Source organism: Anabrus simplex, chromosome 10 (assembly GCF_040414725.1).
Source record: "Anabrus simplex isolate iqAnaSimp1 chromosome 10, ASM4041472v1, whole genome shotgun sequence".
NCBI classification, from domain to species: Eukaryota; Metazoa; Arthropoda; class Insecta; order Orthoptera; family Tettigoniidae; genus Anabrus; species Anabrus simplex.
In genome coordinates, this window is record NC_090274.1 from 30060469 (window position 1) to 30082083 (window position 21615).

The 21615-nt window shown below is 43.5% G+C and overlaps 1 protein-coding gene across 1 annotated transcript in view; it reads right to left on the reverse strand.

Annotated features, from left to right (window-relative positions):
• Positions 1-21615, reverse strand: part of LOC136882467 (serine/threonine-protein kinase 32B) — a 502648-nt gene that overhangs the window by 224092 nt on the left and 256941 nt on the right. The gene's annotated exons all lie outside the window — the stretch shown is intronic.

A 21615-nucleotide genomic window follows, 5' to 3' on the forward strand; every position in this document is an offset into this window, starting at 1 on the left:
AGATCACAATTTCCGGTCCTGTATGACTTATACATCTTTACCGTCCGACTATGATAATAGAATAGTGAATTTAGACTTGTGATGTTTAGTTCATATCAATGCCAACCATTATTAACATAGAAATACTGTTTAACTGGCGATGGTTTTGTCATGAATGGCTTGAAGTTAAAAACTACGTGGTCATCGGTCCTTATCCATACGGAAAATATGAAAATTATTATAATAAATTAGAAAATCGTAAAGGAACGATCCCTTGAAGTATAAGACCAGAGGGAATCATGAAACAAGGAAGGAAGGAATGCCTTTAAATTAGATGCTCTAATATCCCAGAGTCAGAAGGAAACTAAATGTGAAGGGCTACAATATCGAAAACTCATAAAGCTCATCCATAGTAACATTTTATTGACCATGGTTGTGATCTGATTGCCTCTCCTGCTGCCACGCATCTCCGATGGATGGGATTACTGCTGCTGCGTTCCGAGTAAAGCTGCATGCCTCAATATTGGCGAGAAGTAATCAACGACGGGTACATAATACTCTCAGCGATGTACGCGTCCTGCCCAAACACTAAAAGAGCCTTAAAATTTTTCTGTCCATGAACCAGCTGTCCAGGAAGGTAAGTCTACGTTAAAACTTTTAAATCGGTTGTGAACGAACTCACTACTTCTTGTCTATGAAGGCAGGTTATTCTCTGGAGGAAACTCTCCCTGAGAGTTGTGTGTGCGTGTTCGAACGTAAACGGGAAACGTGAGTCTACAAAAGATTGCGCCATGCATAGCAAACAGGAACGCGGGCCGCCTTTTAGACTGCTGAAGGAGTGAGGAAGGATTACAAAAGGATGGAGCTAGCGCAGCCTCCCCGGAGAAGTACCTGGCAACGAGGAAAGAGGGGCGAGCTGCTGTAGAGTTTGGAGAACTGGAACACATCACAATGATCATTACGGAGAACTCTTCAGAGGGTATTATAGCCTGATTACTATAACGCCCACTACTCCATCAAACTCTCCATTGAAACTGTAGCTCGCAATCGAAGCTCGTTCTGCAGATCACTTCTGAAAGGTCACGGGTTGAAAACCCGACGGAGGTAGTCGTATTTTTTTTAACACGCAATAAAGTGCTTTACGATGTCAGCATGTAAAAGGTCTCTGGTGACGTATTTGGTGTTATTTATTTATTTAATTATTTATTTACTTAAGGACGCGTAGTAGATGTGGGCATAAAACCAAGTACAACAACGTATCTTCTCACGAAGCCACCTTATTCCCATCCTATTACACACAGAACGTTACAATTTTATACATGCATTATATAGCTCTTTCCTAACCCAAAACAAAAAGAATATGGCATGATTTACGCAGTCATTTCCAGAAAAAATCATTTTAAATCCGTTTACCCTCCAGGGATCCCACCTCTACCGCCTCAAGGGCAGTGTCCTGAAGCGTGAGATATTTGGTCGTGGATACGACTGGGGAGGAGGACCAGCACTCCGCCCAGGTGGCCACATCTGCTATGCTCAATAGGGGCGATGTGAGGGGTGAGGGGATGGGTTCAAGGGATAAGCAAGGAAGAGGGAAGGAAGCGGCCGGGACATTTTGCCTCGAGAAGAAGTGGGATTGTGAGGTGGGAATTGAACCCTCTCCACTCGGTTGACCTTCCGAGCCTGAGTGGACCCCGCACCACTTTTCAAATTTCGTGTCAGAGCCGGGAATCGAACCCAGGCCACCGGGAGTGGCAGCTAATCACATTGACCATTACACCACACAGGGGGACTACTTAGTGCTTACCCGACAAATGTAATATTAATCCATACAAATAAAAAATTTAAGTGTCTGTCTGTAATGTCAAAATAACAGCATTTTACTAAGTTTATGTTGAAGTATATACGGTAGGCTACTTATAACTAAAAACCATTTTTTCCCCTTTTTGTATATCTGCCTGTCTGTTTGTTCCGGCTAATCTCCGAAACGGCAGGACCGATTTTGAGGGGACTTTAACAGGCAGACAGCTGTTGCTATAAGTAGTAACTTAGGCTACTTTAACATTTTCAAAACAATTATAGGGGGGAGGCGGCATAAAAATAATCGGCGAAATATCGAATTTGTCGTATAGGGACGAGACAAAGCTCATTTTAAGCTCCTTGATGCAATGAACAAAACTCTAAGCCATACGGGCCCGATGGCACCATCTGCTCTAGGAATCCGTTAAAGAAACGGACCAGCCGTAACCATGGCAACGTCAGCTCAAGGATTTTACAGCGACGAGATTTGTCACCCACAACTGGTACACATATTAATACTATCTGGAACTTGGGGTACTCTTAAATTTTCAAAATAATTACAGCGGCAGGAGGGGGGTATAAAAATAATAGGCGAAATATCGAAGTCGCGGGCACAGCTATTAAAAATAAAAGTACTGTATTTCATCCAATTTACCTATGTAAAACCGATGTGTGTTAATAAAATATGGTTTATTTTGCTTTTAAATAGTTTAAAATATTAACGGCTAAATTAATAAATGCGGGTGAAGCCATGGGTGCATGCTAGTAGCCATGATCTGACACCGTGATTAGCCAGTTCGAGTCCCGTTTGTGGAAAAAAATATTCACCATTAGGTTTCTAGATAAGTGTACCTTTAGTTAAAATACATTAAAATTATATTTTACACATGAATTAAAAATATTTTTTTAGGAAATGAATGCATAAATCGTGCCATATTGTTTGTCTCTAGTTAAAGAAGAACTATATTGTTGTTGTAGTTGTTGCCGTCATCCGTTCAATCGAATCGGACCATCGGCGATTCCATGAATTAGCGCTCTCCAAGTTGTCCTGTTCCACACCGCCTCCTTTAATTGTTCCAGGGTGAGGGTTGTGTCTGTTCTAATGGTGCCCAACCAACGAGTCCTCTGGTGATCTGGTCTTCTTCTACCACTAATCATTCCTAGCATGATTGCCTTTCCCAATGCATCTGATCGTATAGCGTGGCCAAAGTATGCTAGTCTCAGCTTCATAATCTTACCAAGCAATGGCATGTGTTCTAAAACTGCCTTGCCTTATAGGTGATTTTTGCCGTCCATGGTATTCGTAAGATTCTTCGCCAACACCAGAGCTCAAAAGCGTCGATCTTCCTTTTGTCTGCCTGTTTCAGCGTCCAGCTCTCACATCCGTACATGGATAGTGGTAATATAATCGCATTGACTAATATGAACTTGGTAGCCAAACTGATATCTCTGCTCTTCCACATCGGGGGCATAGTCACCATAGCGATTCGTCCCAGCAAAATCCATCTTTGATGTCAGGAGCACAATCAGCACTTTGACTGATTTTGGCTCCTAAGAAGATGAAATCTCCCACTCTCTCTATCTCACCCCCATTTACATTTAGACAAACTTTACCACACTAATCCGTAGTCATAACTTTGGTCTTTTTAATATTGAGATAGAGGCCCACTTTTCTCACTTTCATCATTAAGGCGGGAAATTAAGAGCTTCAGATCATCTTCTGTTTCTGACAGCTAGGTTGTATCATCAGCATATTTCAAATTGTTTATAGTTCTTCCTCAAATCTTCACACCAATGTCAAGTTCCTCTAAATTTTACTTCCGGATAATTCTTTCTGCACACATATTGAAGAGGAATGGCAAAAGAATGCTACTTTACAATTCAGTGTCGCCATTTGGTGTGCGAACTGCTGCCTCTTGTTCTGTAGAAATCGAACGTATCAACTGAGTCAGATTACAATGTTAGCCGACAGCATACAGATTGTGTGCCAAAAGCCTGGACTCAATTCCAAACGCTTCCGTAGAGTTAGCCAGAGCATGGATTCATGCAGGTGGCAGATAAGTCTTCCAGCTTCAGAAACTAATTTACTTCCCTTATTTCATAACTGTGTATCTTCAAGGGTCTGGCGATCGATCAGCTCATTGGCCGAGGTGTCGGAGCAAAGTTATGAAATTCTCACCAGCTTGATTCTGTAAAAAGTTTTTGCCGTCTTCATGACACTGCTTGCAGCTTGAAAGAATCTTCAAGTTTCATGTTTCACATTGTCAAAGGTATAATGGGTTTGGGCAAAGCGCAAGGTGAAGCAAAATATCTCCGGGCAAAAGTTCAGTCAGTGCAGCACTTTCTGAGCGCAGATATCAATACGCGATTGCACTGTCATATGTTTCTTTCTCACTGACTTATCGCGGTGGACGTGATCGAGTGGTGCAGAAGACTGCCAGCATTTGAACTTACGAACTACTGGTACATTGTTAGATGAAAGCAAGCGGGCTAGTGACAAAGCCATTGGTATGGACTGGCTAGGTCCGGCTAGTGACCAAACCATTAGTCTGGACTGGCTAGGTCCGGCTGGTGACCAAGCCATTGGTCTGGACTGATTAGGCCCGGCTGGTGACCAAACCATTGGTCTGGACTGGTTAGGCCCGGCTGGTGACCAAACCATTGGTCTGGACTGGTTAGGCCCGGCTGGTGACCAAACCATTGGTCTGGACTGGTTAGGCCCGGCTGGTGACCAAGCCATTGGTCTGGACTGGTTAGGCCCGGCTGGTGACCAAACCATTGGTCTGGACTGGTTAGGCCCGGCTGGTGACCAAGCTATTGGTCTGGACTGGTTAGGCCCGGCTGCTGACCAAACTATTGGTCTGGACTGGTTAGGCCCGGCTGCTGACCAAGCCATTGTTCTGGACAGGTTAGGTCCGGCTGGTGACAAAACAATTGGTCTGGACTGGTTAGGTTTGGCTGGTGACAACCATTGGTCTGGACTGGTTAGGTCCGGCTGAAGACAAAACTATTGGTCTGGACTGGTTAGGCCCGGCTGGTGACCAAGCTATTGGTCTGGATAGGTTATGTCCGGCTGGTGACCAAACCATTGGTCTGGACTGGTTATGTCCGGCTGGTGACCAAGCCATTGGTCTGGACAGGTTAGGTCCGGTTGGTGACCAAGCCATTGTTCTGGACAGGTTAGGTCCGGTTGGTGACCAAGCCATTGTTCTGGACAGGTTAGGTCCGGCTGGTGACCAAGCCATTGTTCTGGACAGGTTAGGTCCGGCTGGTGACCAAGCCATTGCTCTGGACTGGTTAGGCCCGGGTGGTGACCAAGCCATTGGTCTGGACTGGTTAGGCCCGGCTGGTGACCAAGCCATTGGTCTGGACTGGTTAGGCCCGGCTGGTGACCAAACCATTGGTCTGGACTGGTTAGGCCCGGCTGGTGACCAAGCTATTGGTCTGGACTGGTTAGGCCCGGCTGCTGACCAAACTATTGGTCTGGACTGGTTAGGCCCGGCTGCTGACCAAGCCATTGTTCTGGACAGGTTAGGTCCGGCTGGTGACAAAACAATTGGTCTGGACTGGTTAGGTTTGGCTGGTGACAACCATTGGTCTGGACTGGTTAGGTCCGGCTGAAGACAAAACTATTGGTCTGGACTGGTTAGGCCCGGCTGGTGACCAAGCTATTGGTCTGGATAGGTTATGTCCGGCTGGTGACCAAACCATTGGTCTGGACTGGTTATGTCCGGCTGGTGACCAAGCCATTGGTCTGGACAGGTTAGGTCCGGCTGGTGACCAAGCTATTGGTCTGGACTGGTTATGTCCGGCTGGTGACCAAGCTATTGGTCTGGATAGGTTATGTCCGGCTGGTGACCAAACCATTGGTCTGGACTGGTTATGTCCGGCTGGTGACCAAGCCATTGGTCTGGACAGGTTAGGTCCGGTTGGTGACCAAGCCATTGTTCTGGACAGGTTAGGTCCGGTTGGTGACCAAGCCATTGTTCTGGACAGGTTAGGTCCGGCTGGTGACCAAGCCATTGTTCTGGACAGGTTAGGTCCGGCTGGTGACCAAGCCATTGTTCTGGACAGGTTAGGTCCGGCTGGTGACCAAGCCATTGGTCTGGACTGGTTAGGTCCGGCTGGTGACCAAGCCATTGGTCTGGACTGGTTAGGTTTGGCTGGTGACAACCATTGGTCTGGACTGGTTAGGTCCGGCTGGTGACCAAACCATTGGTCTGGACTGGTTAGGTCCGGCTGGTGACCAAGCCATTGGTCTGGACTGGTTAGGTCCGGCTGGTGACCAAGCCATTGGTCTGGACTGGTTAGGTTTGGCTGGTGACAACCATTGGTCTGGACTGGTTAGGTCCGGCTGGTGACCAAACCATTGGTCTGGACTGGTTAGGTTTGGCTGGTGACAACCATTGGTCTGGACTGGTTAGGTCCGGCTGGTGACAAAACTATTGGTCTGGATAGGTTAGGTCCGGTTTAGTGACAAAACCATTGGACTGTGGTCAAGCAAAGGATGTCTGCGGGCGTCGATCCCAGCCTCTAGCATTGTGTACGGCGATTACAGGTTGCATTTAGTTGTGTTTTTATTGTGCGCGGGCTGGTAACGGAATGTATTTGTTTTGATTGCTGGGAATTACCTCATATCTGATTATATCACAGCCAATGGAAATGCTACTACGTGCTTGAGCAATGGAGAATGACGCGTGCTACATTACATGTAAATGTACTTCTGGGGGATGACTCTCGCAGTGAAGACATCTCTCTTCTGTACAAGGCATTGTACATAAGATTTGTGCTATTTCAAATCCATTATAATGCTATAAAACTTAGGCTGAACTTACTGAATTTTACCTCGCTCTGATAAGTAAGTTACTGGTGTGTCTGGTAGAGTGTGGGATCCTCACCAGGATTCGAGAACTGGAAATGATTCAAAGAAGCGCGATTTGATCTGGGTGATTTCCAACAAATGAAATGAATTGAAATGGCGTATGGATTTTAGTGCTGGGAGTGTCCGAGGACATGTTTGGGTCTCTAGATGCAGGTCTTGATTTGACACCCGTAGGCGACCTGCGCTTCGTGATGAGGATGAAAACAACACATACACCCAGCCCCCGTGGCAGCGGAATTAACCAATTATGGCCAAAATGCCCGACCCTGCCGGGAATCGAATCCGGGACCCCTGCGGCCAAAGTGTTGCGAACTATCGACTTGGAAGACATGGGAGTAAGGAGATGAGCTTCTCAAGTAAACAGTATGTTCCGAGCTGTCAATGGAAAAATGGCGTGAAATGGCATTAGTAGAGGAATAAGCTTGAAAGCTTTTAAGTTTTCAAAGGCAGGAAATACCATCATATGAGATGAAGTTGGAGTTCAAGAGGCCAAATTGGAGCAAATATACATTTATAACAAAAAGAATTAGAGAATGGAATAATTAATAAGGAGGATGTTCGATTAATTTCCAAGTTCTTCGAAATCACTATCTTAAGAAAGGACTAGGCAAATAACTGACAGAGAATCTGTCACCTGGATGAATTATCGGAGTAGTTAGTTCAAGATGAGGCTTTCTTTGATCCTTGTAAGAGACTATTCCGATACAGAGGAAGCAGTAGACTTCTCCGACAAAAACCTCCCCGCTTGAGAGACGGCGTCACCGTCTAGGAGGCCCGCCTTCCCCCTTCAGGGGAGGAATGAAATCATTGAGTAGTGTAGTGTAGACGCGGTAATTACGCTCACTTCCACCACTCTATATACTCTTTGGAGCTCATACTCATTCACAACTGTTTAAATACTGCTCCTGATTGAACTGACGTTGAAAAATATATACAGTGTATTACAGAACTTCCCTTTCATTCGCTATATCACTGCAGTTTGACTAATGTTTCCAATTAATGCCCATTCATTATTTGTCAATGGAAGATTACAGTCCGTCAGTAAACAGTTTGTAACACACTAATGTTTGTCGTTTCATCCAGGCTGTTACACGTTTCCCTTTTGTCAACAGTTAGATTTGGTTCAGTCAGTGGTTGATTGGTCAAAAGGCACCATTTGCAAATAAACGGTAATAAATGTACGAGAGAAAATTCATGTGAAAAAAGTTGTATGATGATTTTTATTAGCTTTGTTGGCTGTGACAACTTTGAGTACACAAAATTTAATAAGTAAATTACTGTACGTTACACCTACCATCATTTTACCTTTTGAAAAAAATGGCTTCACGTCGCTGCGACAGAGATAGTCTTATGGCGACGATGGGATAGGAAAGGGGTAAGAGTGGGAAAGAAGTGGCCGTGGCATTAATTACGACGCAGCCTGGAGTGGAAATAGCAAAGAACGGAAAACTATCTTAAGGACTGCTACAGTGGGGGTTCGAACCAATTATCCCCCGAATACAAGCTTACAGATGCGCCTTCTTAACTGCACGGCCAACTCGCCCTGTAACTTGTAAAAGATACACCGTAAGGGACTTTTTGTTTTGTTTTGGGGTGTACTATCCACGTCCAGATTACGTAAAACACATTTCAGAACACTTTGTATATACACGCATCACTTCGTCATCAATTGTCTGTTTACTAGGAATTTCGGTAATAAACTGCGACGATGGGATTAGAAGTGAGTGTTCTTACTCTAATATTTATAACATAAATTAAGATAATGGTTATTTCTAAGAGTCCAGTGTTTGGAGTGTAAATATATAACTTTAAAATTATCTACACATATGTAAATTTCCAGTAGAGTGTATGTAAACATACATGTGGGGATGGAGGCACTTCCGTGTATGTGGGGCTTTCTCTTTCTCCATCTACTACCCCTAGATTGTCCATGTACAATTTAAGGAAAATAAATAATAACCTAAAGCCCGGATTTTTATGCAATAACAGGTTAGATTGCAAGCTAATTTGGTTAGTAAGAAGTGTAGGTCACCCGCTCTTCCATAATGTAGTAAGAGTAACATAAATCATAGGGGTTCTGATGGGCCGTACCCCTAATGTTTATGCAAACCCCATAGCACAATCGTTGGGAAGGTAGACTATGCATCCTACTCACTTCAGTAGTTTGCATTCTAACCTATTAATGCATCAAAATCCGGGCTCTAAATAGTAATAATAACAAGAAGACTGTAGATATCTAAATCTAAAAACATAGAACTTCTTGACATCCCAATAATAATGTGTCCGTGACAGCGATACGCTGATTCAAAATAGGGAACTGTATCATGTAAAAGGGGATGTCTTCTCAGTTTTTACATTAACCCTCAAATGGTGAGGTGGAGTCGTTTATAGCGCCAGTCAGACTGTACACCCCTACCACGTTCCTTGCTTTTCCTTAGCCGAAGGCTAATTGTCGCCTAAAGCGGCTGTTCACTACTGCTGCCGGTCTTCGTTTTACTCGGTGTTGAAGTAATAGTGGTGTCATTATTGTCTCCACCTCACCGTTTGCATGATATATTTTATGCTCGACGATGCCGAAATATAAATATTATATGTCAGAATCTTAATGAGGCTCATAATAGTTCAAGTTTCATTATGATACAGGTTCTCCACCAATCAGAGTTCAGATTTTCATTATGATGAGGGCTTAAGTAAAACTTTTCATTGACTCATATTAGCGATCGTAGTGGTGCTTAGGTGAAGCAATGCATTTTAACTACATCCGGTGAGGACATTTTTCGAAACATCTAAATTGCCTGAGGGCATTGAACCAAAGAAGACATTACAGAATTAATTAAGTAAATAAGTTCATTTGGCTAGGATTTGAATAAAAAAGAAAACTAGTAAAAGAAAAAACGATTTAAGGACTTTTCCCGGAACTGCATCTAGGCCGGAAGAGATTTTCGAATTTTTTCTTTTAATTTGACAGAGCTATCTAGGACTGAAATTTTGAAACCATTCCGGCACAATTGAGAAAATTACTTAATTTTACGTTTTTGGTAATATAGGGACCCCTACTTTATCTGCTAAGAAATGTAAAGTTCCCATATTCCTAATTTCTTCCTTTGAGTTTAATCATTTTCACATCTTTGTATGAAACTTGAAGTTAGTAGTTTCTTCCAAGCTAGGAGCAATGTCAGAAACACGATAAGAAATTTCTACCGAGTCAAGCTGGTGAGAATTCCATAACGTGACTCCGACACCTCGACCGAAAAAATAAACTGATCGCTCGCCAGACAGTTGATGGTGCGCGAGTTATGAAAGAAGGGTAGGGAATTAGTTTCTGAAGCCGGAAGACTTACGCCACGTTCTGACATTTCTAACTGTGGAGATTTCTAGGAGACTATGGATTATGCGGACGGACGGACGGACTGACACAGGGGAACACTTCTAGGAATAATAGATGTTCTTATGTGAAGAAAGGAAGCAGGTTATGTTATGTGTTGTGGCATGCTTAATTTCTAAAGTATCTAGCAAATATAATTTCACGATAAACACGTCCTTACTTCCACATTGTGAAAGTTGATACCGGATGGCAAAAATAAAACTGGCGCGGAAAATATTTACAATAGGACCGACGCGGGTTGGACTCTTCTTAATGAACATCACAGAAGAGGCTGGAAATGGGCTCATCCGACGAAGTGAAAACCTGAGGATCCGAACGACCTGACTCCAATTCACTTAGAAATCACCGGCAGAACTCAACATACGAAGGTTCGTCTGGACGCTTCAACGAATGCACAACAGGAAATTTGTTATGATACAGGTGCAGGTCCTTTTATATAATGTTGCGACACGACGTACGATCTCTCAGTTGTAATCACGCAGGGTGAGTGGACCTCGAACCAGCCCTCAGATAACAGGTAAAAATACCTGACCAGGTCAGATATCGAACCGGGGCCTCCAGGTAAGAGGCAGACACGCTACCCCTGCACCGCGGGGCCGGTGTAAATAAATAAATAAATAAATAAATAAATAAATAAATAAATAAATAAATAAATAAATAAATAAATAAATAAATAAATAGTCCGCCTCTGTGGTGTAGCGGTTAGTGTGATTAGCTGCCACACCCGGAGGCCCGGGTTCGACTCCCGGCTCTGCCACGAAATTGAAAAGTGGTACGAGGGCTGGAACGGCGTCCACTCAGCCTCGGGAGGTCAACTGAGTAGAGGAGGGTCCGATTCCCACCTCAGCCATCCCCGAAGTGGTTTTCCGTGGTTTCCCACTTCTCCTCCAGGCAAATGCCGGGATGGTATGGTATCTAACTAAAGGCCACGGCCACTTCCTTCCCTCTTCCGTGTCTATCCCTTTCGATATTCCCATACCCCAACAAGGCCCCTGTTCAGAATAGCAGGCGAGACCGCCTGGGCGAGGTACTGGTCATCCTCCCCAGTTGTATCCCAGACCCAGAGTCTGACGCTCCAGGACACTGCCCTTGAGGTGGTAGAGGTGGGATCCCTCTCTGAGTCCGAGGGAAAAACCGACCCTGGAGGGTAAACAGATAAAGAAGAAGAAGAAAGAGGAATTTTTGAGTCATATTCTGTCTTAAGGTCATAATTCCTATCATGTTTGGACGATTTTCAATATCCAAGCCCTGCTAACATTGTTAGGTTGCGAACGACTTCCTGTACTCCAGTAACTGCTTGGCAGTGTCTATAGGTAGGTGTTAATGATGAGTGAAAAAACAGACCAAGTTGCGACTAGGGGGGTGTTTTCCTTTGAGTGCTTCACTCTCCAATAACGTAGTGGGCGGGCTAAACAAGGGGCAGACTATACTACAACTGAATTGCTCCTTGTGAAATACAAGAAAAACTTCTCGTAGCCTAACACACGGCCACATCTCCAGCTTATAACCTCCCTCCCTCTTTTATGTAAGCACTGAGTGTTCGTCTCCAAAGAGCACAGCTTGTATACAGAACGTAGGACGCGATACTCACATAATTCCTGTGGTGGCGGCGGCGGTGGTCGTGGTGGTGGCGGTTTAAAGGGGCCTAACATCTAGGTCATCGGCTCCTAAACAGCCTTAGTTTCCGCTGGAATTTCTGATACTGATGTCTCAGACCGCTCTAAATTTTGTAAAATGGTAAACTCGTTGTATCCTCTACCAAAGGTTGTTAAATGTAACAAACCTCTTTCACAGGAAAGAAAGGAGAAACTAACAGCAGAACTCACGGGATATTGTGAACGATAGCGAGCACCCTAAAACAATGTCTCATCCTTGGCTTTGACAATATGAAAGTGACTGAGGTATGAGCGATGCTGGTAATACAATTCCTTATGCAGCCAGTCCCTGTTATGAATGGTGTGAAAATATCGCTCATAGAGTCGGTTGGTGCATGCATTTCAGTGGGCTTGGCAGACTGGTAGGTAATAGTAACTTCTGGCTCGGTGAGATAAGCAACAGGAAACTACCTCCCTCCTCATTTCCCTAGTACACCTCTTCAGTGATTCCTAGGCTATTTATGACAGCTGTTGGCGGAGCTGTTTATGATCCAACCTGCCTTGGGGGTGAATACTCACCATACAGTAGCAACAATTTGGGTTGCAATAAATGATCTCTCCCTCCTCAGGTCCAGGCGATGCGAAACTAGGGGATGGAAGTATTCTATGCTATTCTAATAAATAAATTACTAGTTGCTATGTCAGACTCGTTGGGTGAATGGTCAGCGTACTGGCCTTCGGTTCAGAGGGTCTCGGCTTCGATTTCCGGCCGGGTCAGGGATTTTATTCGCTTCTGATTCATTCTTCCGGCTAGGGAACTGGGTGTATGTGTCCGTCCAAACACTCTTCTTATCATATTCGGACAACACACCACAGAAACACACCATAGTGATTACATCCCTCCTTGTAGGGTTGGTCTCAGGAAGGGCATCCGGCCGTATAACAGGGCCAAATCCACATGTGCGACGCAGTTCGCACCCGCGACCTAATAAGGTGTGGGAAAAGCGGTAGGAAGAGAAGAAAAGACATTACTAGTCGCTATGTTAATATATAAGATGCGCATCGCTACGGTAATCAATCTTCTTTATATTTTTCTACCGCTTGTCCCACACCTGTGCGGTCGCGGGTGCGAACTGCATCGCACATGTGGATTTGGCTCTTCCTGACACCAACCCTATACAGAGTGATGTAATCACTACTGCGTGTTTCTGTGGTGATTGGCAGTGTGTTGTGTTGTCTGAATATGAACAGGAGGGTGTTGGGACATACATGAACATCCAGTCCCAGAGCCAAAAGGATCAATCAGAAGCGATTAAAATCCCCAATCCTGCCAGGAATCGAACTGGGGACCCTGTGATCCGAAGGGCAGAACGCTGACCACTCAGCCAACGAGTGGCACTGCTGCGGTAATCAATGAAAGCATAATTTTGAATTGGAATACAGTTGAGGATAGCAGCGCGGATGTAGAAAGCCAAGAATAACGGCCGAAAGGATTCGTCGTGCTGACCACACGACACCTCGGAATCTTCAGGGCTTCGACAGCGGTCGCTTGGTAGGCCATGGCCCTTCGAAGCTGTTGCGCCATGGAGTTTGGTTTGGTTTCAACCACATAAGCTTTGGTGGTGCTATTTGAGGATCCAACCGGCCTCTGGGCTTATGACCTAACAGACATGAACAGCTTAGATTCTGTCAAATTCTACTTCTCTTCAGTTCGTCCATGCTGACTTAGGTCGTCACCGAATAAAACTTTTGTCTACTGAAAGGAGTATGTGATTGATTCCCCGCGGGACCGGGAGGGGACAGTTCGGTCTACGGGTTACAGTAGGCTTTAGTTCACGTTACGTTAAGGACGGAGTGCTCAGCATTAACAACTTACCTTCCCACCACCAGTTATGATGAAACAGCGATACTGACCTGAAAAAAGGAAAGAACACAATGATTACAATTCGTCCGCAAATAACGAACATGGAAATTGTGTGGAGGAACACTCAAAAATAGGGGAGGCTACGCACATAAGGCATAGCCGCAAACGTTTAAGGGGAGATGTATGTCACAATTTGTAAAATTTACGGAAAAAGAATTCTGCGCTAATTGAAACCACGAAGGTTTAAATAATATACTACAGAAGTTTCATTTATTAATTCCACGGTGAAATACTTCAAAAATGTTGAGGGTTATTGGTAAGGTGTGATTTACCAAGGCCGATAGGGCAGTGAAAAATTTGCTAAAGATGGCTAGACAGAGGAAGCAGATAAATATAAAACAGTAGCAGGAGGAGGAGGAGAAAGAGGAATACTATGGATATGACCAACATTAAATAACGAAGGTGAAAAAGAACTTGACTCAAATGTTAACAGAAACTTCGTTGCAGTTTTCTGAAAAAATGCCATTTCTACCCAATCAACGTACCTTTTCCCTAGAGCTATTAAACCTACATGACTCAAGATTGGTAGTATGTTTAAAATCCCTGCAGTGTATAATCCCGTGAAGTAGTTTTTTGATATTTTAATTAGCGTGGTATTTATCATCATGCATGTCAGTAAATTTGAGAGATTTTAAGCAAAAAAACATTAAAATTCACGTATGAATAAAAATATCGGCCTAATTAAAATTTATTTTCACAAAAACTAATTAATACTGTCTGAAAACTTACCGGCAAATTGTTATCACAATTAAGATGTCGAACTCTGAGAAAAAGGTACATATAGTACTTTTAAGTGATTAAAATTTTATTTCCTTTAATGGCCTTATTTCTGAGTGAAAATAAATTAAACAGAGTAGCCATGTATGATTATGTTATAATCATTGATGCAAACTTTCAATATTGTATCTTTAAAACTCTAGAAGTTATAGGATTTTGTTTCAAGTTATGCGTTCTACCCTACGTCTACCCGAAAAACTCATGGTAGTGTTCTTCGAAGGCACTTAACATGAGTGTACTGCACCACGATTCACAACAAACCGACACTTCAAACAAGAAATTGACGTTTCAATCAAATTTCATCTTAATAACCTTTGATGAAATGAACCACATGCTTCACAAGACCTTCATGACATTTGCGGTGGGGTCACTGGCACACTGAATTTCCATTCACCATAGCTGTTCCCGTTTCGCAAACACAGTGAACGAACAACCCAAGACTGACCTCTTCTCGTCACAACTTTGTCACGGTTCAACGGGTGGGGGGATTCCATTTACAGTAAGGTACGTTTACATAGAATAACATTTCGTACAAGTGACAATAATTGTGTTTGAACGAGGTCCTGTAATAGGCTTACGAGAAGATTAATGTTTCCCCCCCGATATTGCAGAAAGAGTTGGCTTGGATGTAGCAACAATGATCACTGGAAGCACTGTCTAAAGAAAAGCGCCGTTCGGCGCAGACGGGGCACTACGGAGACGGAAACGGCCGTATTCGCAGCATGGCTGTGGTGGATCGTACTCTATCTTCAGTAGTTATTAGAGCTTCACTTGGTACCACAGTGACGCAGCGAACACTATTACTTCAGAGATAGATCCGAGGAAGACGTCCTGTAGCGATCATGCCACTAACTCCGAATCACTGCCATCTGCGACTTCAGTGGTGTCAAGCCAGAACTCAGTGGAGGGTATAGTGTAGATCTGTAGTGTTCTCACATGAGGGACATTTCTGCTGTGCGCCAGTGGTGGCCGAAGTGAAGGCCAGGTGAGCGCTTCGAAACAAGCTATCTGCGGTGTCGAGGCACTGGATGTAAATCAGGATTTATGGTCTGGGGATCGATTTCCTTCGACAACAGGAGCACCCTCGTCGTTATCTCAAAAACCTTGACAGCGGATTTGTACGCGAGACTGGTGATTGAACTGATTGTGCTGCCATTCGTTCGCAGTATTCAGGGGAGGGGGCGTTTTCCAACAGGATAACGCTTGTCCTCACCGCTGCTGTCACTCAGTGTGCTCTACAGAGTTGGCCTGCGAGATCACCCCATTGAGCATGTATGGAACATTATGGGACGTCAAGACCAGCGTCATCCAATATCAGGATTAACCGTTTTGCTGATTTTACTGACCAAGTGCAAAAGGCGTAGAACTCCATCCCCCAAAATGACATACGGCACCTATACGATACAGTGCATGCATGTTTGGATTCTTGCAATCAAAATCTTGATGACTACAGCTGTTATGAATGTACCACCATGTCACGCGTCTTCTCTCCCATACCTGAAACTGTGATCTCCAAACTTTACTCAAATATGTTACCTTGAAAAGTGCTTAGCCTAAGTTTCATTCCTCTAAACTAATGTCTTCTCGGTATTGTGTGCACGTTCCTTGCAGATACACTTTTCTCACAAATATATAGATATGTTTGTTGTGCGTATCCGCATGGTCTGTATCTTATACAGGACGTCCTTGAAAACGGTTCCAGTATTTACAGAGGAGACAGCACGCAACACACGAAGTGAAAAGGTCCCATAAACATTGGTCGCAAACACAACATCGTTATCGTCCACGGATCAGTGATCACGATGCTCCAATAATTTACGGAGGATCGTATGCAACAATGTGTCGCCTTATTAAATTTGCGCAGGGTACTACTGTGCCATCATACCGCCCCACGAAAAGAATGGTAACAATTAAATGCGCTCGTGAACAAGTGGCAAAAATAAAATGCGCTTCAGAAACAAAAGCAAAATAACATATCAAGGACAGATAAACATCATAGCAAATTTCTGTATTAGTAAAAGCCAAGCCATATGATGTATCTGTGCACAGCACAGCATCAAAATTGTCAGTAACAACTGTTGTAAGTAAGTAAGTAAGTAAGTAGTTTTATTTATCCTGCCAAAGTTAGGGATGTACTCCCTTTCTTACACTTAACCAGTCTTAACCTAGAACACTTAATAATAACTACTGATGACAATAATATGATAATATGGACAATAGTAACAGTAATACCATTAACAAAAGTAACCACACTTTAAAAAAAGATCATATCATCTATATAATATAAATCGTACGTAAAGTGCAGAATATAATTATGAATAATGAGTACTAAGAGTATAATTATGAATAATGAGTACTAAGAATATAATTATGAATAATGAGTACTAAGAATATCATTTTGAATAATGAGTACTAAGAATATCATTATGAATAATGAGTACTATAACAACTACTTAAGAAAAAGTTTAGAAAATATATACATTTCTACAGTACACCGAAATATCGCCTTCAGTTGAGAGGTGAAGAGAAGGATTAGTAAGAAGTAGAAGAGGAAGAAGAAGAATATCTGTGAAAGGAAGAGGGAAATGATGATGAAGAGGCGGTAGGAGTAGGTGTTTTCAGGTATTTCAGAATATTAGAACATACACATAAATAAATACAGGCCTTCTCCTCAACAGTGATAAGGAGCCGGCGATGTACCAGAGCAACTCAGAAGGAAAATTAAGAGAAACAAAGAGATGGCTGTCCCTGACATTCTGCTTCCTCCCTGCTGTTTATTAAATACAAAATGTTAATAATACAATATAAATTACATTATAGTATTCCTCAATAACAAGGAATTTTCAGTGTCTACAGTTTTCTTAACAAGGAATGAGCTATAGCGTGTTGTATCATGGTCTTACTACGATGGGGCACCGGCCCATTTTCGTTGCTGGGTTAGGCTATCCCTAACACGGGTCTACCATGAGCGATTGATTGCTCGGGTAAGGCCATATATTGGCCTGCCTGATCGCCTGACCTTAACCATTTAAACTGTTGGCTTTGGGGACATGTAAAGACCCTAGTGTATGCAGTACCCATAAATGATTGGAATACACTACGACAATGCATGTTCAATACCTGTGATGCAATCCGGCAACATCCAGAATGTTCCAACGAATGCATCATTCCATGCGACGTAGGATGAAAGACTGCATTGCAATATAATGGCGACCACATCGAGCACATGTTGTGAAGAGCAGATCAAAGACATGGTGGTTATTGATGCACCATAACTCCGAATATATCGGGTCTACGACCAATGTTTATATAACTTCCTTTCCATCGTTTCTTACATGTTGCCTCCTCTGTAAATATCTGTCTTTGATCATCTGAAAATCCTAAGCAATTTAGGCTAATTTCACTTTAGTGTATCCAATTTTTATATTTTTTTGTTATTCTCTTTATATCATTATCTCACCAAGTACGTGTGTATTATTTTGATAATAATTGAAACTAAGTCTGATAAAATATTAAATGGAGGAACATGCAGTACCATGTGTTCATTCATTTTTTTTTTTACTCGAGTGACTGTACATGTCATGAATCTCATCTCAAGAGCAGTGATTCTAGTTTCATCCCTTCCCAATGATCCATGCTTCACTACCGCACAAAGAAACGTGGAGTCTTGTGTTTCTGAAGACGGCTTCATTACCGGGTTTGCAGTACCCATGTTGCGTTAAACGTTGCAATCTATTTGTATTGTTGGCAAATGATAGAGATAAGCCGACGTAACTAAAGAATTATATCGTTCTACTGCTTTATAATTTATTTATTAATTCTGACGCAAAATTCCTTTGCCAAAGCTTGAAGAATAATTTGTTTTCTGTAATTTAATAATGTGAATTCTATCCTATCTACACAAATGACTTCGAAGATTTGTTACTGAATTCTCGATTGATATCTGTTAACATTCCAAACCTCTTTCTTTTTCTTTTCTTACGATTCGCTTTACGACCCACCGACACAGAGAGGTCTTACGGCGACGATGGGATAGGAAAGGGCTAGAAGTGGGACGGAAGCGACCCTGACTTTAAGGTACAGCCACAGCATTTGCGTGGTGCGAAAATGGGAAACCACGGAAAATCATCTTCAGGGATGCCGACAGTGGGTTTCGAACCCCCTATATCTCGGATGCAAGCTCACGGTGGCGCGTCCCCAAACCGCACGGCCAACTCGCTCGGTAGAAGTAAGAAGCAAAATATATGTGGGAAAATAAGCTTTCGGAAATCTGTTAATAATGTTATTTGCTTTACGTCCCACTAAATACTTCAACGGTTTTCGGAGACGCCGAGGTGCCGAAATTTTGTCCGGCAGGATTCTTTTACGTACCAGTAAATCTACCGACACGAGGCTGACGTATTTGAGCACCTTAAAATAACACTGGACTGTACAGGATCGAACCTGCCAAGTTGGTGTCAGAAGGCCAGCGCCTCAACCGTCTGAGCCACTCAGCCCGGCTTTCGGAAAGCTGAGAGGGGCTTTTGACGTTTAAGTTAATCCCTGTTAATTTAATAAAGAGGTTCCCAAAGTGTTTTGTGTGGAGTATGGTGTCGTACGGAGATGAAACCTGCTGTTAATATAACACTAGAGAGAAGGAAATTAGAACAGTAAAGTCGCTCAGATAACATGCAATGGAAGATGTAGAGAAGAAGTAGTTTACTTAACAACTTGCTTTCCGTCACACCGACACAGGTATGTCCTGTGGCGACGCTGGGATTCGAAAGGGTTACGAGATGGAAGGACATCACGGTGAACCATCTTCAGGCTGCCGACATTGGGGCTCGAACCCACTATTTCCTGAATGCTAGAAAGCAAGTCTTCCAGTTCTTTCAAGACAGATTTCCATATCACATCGTGCAGCTATTCATTTTTTTTTTTTTGCTAGTTGCTTTATGTCGCACCGACACAGATAGGTCTTATGGCGACGATGGGACAGGAAAAGGCTAGGAGTGGGAAAGAAGCGGCCGTGGACTTAATTAAGGTACAGCCCCAGCATTTGCCTGGTGTGAAAATGGGAAACCACAGAAAACCATTTTCAGGGCTGCCGACAGTGGGGTTCGAACCTACTATCTCCCGAATACTGGATACTGGCCGCACTTAAGTGACTGCAGCTATCGAGCTCGGTCACTTATTCATTAAGATTAAGATTAATCCTAATATGTTTAGCTATTTAAAGGATATACGTGTATTTAACATTCTGAATGTTTTGGTTTGCAAAGTTATTTGGATAATGTAATAAACCTCTCAATCATACATCACTTCCCTACAGGCGAGTGATCGATTGTTTCCGGTCGACTGATTCCAAATATCAGCATGCACACCTCGTGACAGTGATCGGTAACCATTTTGCGCCAGACTGACAGTTAACAGCAGACCGCTGATGAGATCTGCGACTCTGTAGTGGTACTCAGTTAGCCGGGGTATTTTCCATTAGAGAAATACAGAGTCATCCAGATAAAATTTGTGGTTTTAAAAAGAGTATTAGTTTAATCATGCTGCGTGGATTCTGGCGGCTTTTGTTTCAACAACATTGAAGTATCCGAGTGATGTTGGCATAGTCCATTCGTTACTCTTTTTAACATGTGTATCATCAGTTTAGCGTAGACAATTATGCATGGACAAAAACCAACACCGTGGGAAGCAGGCAACCAGTATTCCGACATCTATCTATCCTTCAACAGTCAATATGTTCTTGCACTGAAGCCTACAGTGTAGGCAACACAACGTACACCTACATACGTACTACAGTCAATATGTTCGTGGACTGGCGCCTACAGTGTAGGCAACACAACGTACACCTATATACGTACTACAGTCAATATGTTCGTGGACTAGCGCCTACAGTGTAGGCAACACAACGTACACCTATATACGTACTACAGTCAATATGTTCGTGGACTGGCGCCTACAGTGTAGGTAACACAACGTACACCTATATACGTACTACAGTCAATATGTTCGTGGACTGGCGCCTACAGTGTAGGCAACACAACGTACACCTATATACGTACTACAGTCAATATGTTCGTGGACTGGCGCCTACAGTGTAGGCAACACAACGTACACCTATATACGTACTACAGTCAATATGTTCGTGGACTGGCGCCTACAGTGTAGGTAACACACCGTACACCTGTGTACGTACCATAGTCAATATGTTCATGAACTGGCTCCTACAGTGTAGGCAACACAACGTACACCTATATACGTACTAAGTCAATATGTTCGTGGACTGGCGCCTACAGTGTAGGCAACACAACGTACACCTATATACGTACTACAGTCAATATGTTCGTGGACTGGCGCCTACAGTGTAGGCAACACAACGTACACCTATATACGTACTACAGTCAATATGTTCGTGGACTAGCGCCTACAGTGTAGGCAACACAACGTACACCTAATATACGTACTACAGTCAATATGTTCGTGGACTAGCGCCTACAGTGTAGGCAACACAACGTACACCTATATACGTACTACAGTCAATATGTTCGTGGACTGGCGCCTACAGTGTAGGTAACACACCGTACACCTGTGTACGTACTATAGTCAATATGTTCATGAACTGGCTCCTACAGTGTAGGCAACACAACGTACACCTATATACGTACTACAGTCAATATGTTCGTGGACTGGCGCCTACAGTGCAGGCAACACACTGTACACCTGTGTACGTACTACAGTCAATATGTTTGTGACACCTACTGTTGCTAACACATTGCACGGCGGGTCTCTTACAGGGTTACACTCTCCCTCAGACCGGGAGGTTTGAAGCAGTGATTTGTGGTGTGGAGAAGGTGAGGGGTTGGTGGCCGTGGCCTGTAACACGATTGGTCCCGATAGTTGCCTTAGTGCAGGAGAACGGAAAGCCACGCAAAACGATTCTCGGGAGAGCTGATAGTGTGGGCCAGCCCCTCCCCGTCTCCCGAATGTACAGTTGTAGAGCCACGGTAGAGCCGTGATTACGCCGTCACTGCACCCACCCTGGGGACCTACATATTCCACCTACCTCCAGGGAGATAGATGGTTTGTGAGGTATCGATACCGGTGCGCCCATTGCCGATCCTCTGTAGGTCTGTAATCATTTATGAAATTTAATTAAAAGAATTATGATAGAGAATTAATTTTCGTTGAGTGGGGAATTTTTCGTGTAGTGAATTTCAATTTGTGTTCTGTGTGTGTGTGTGTGTGTGTGGCCAGGGTTCGAGAACGCTAGGTTGGCTGACGCAGT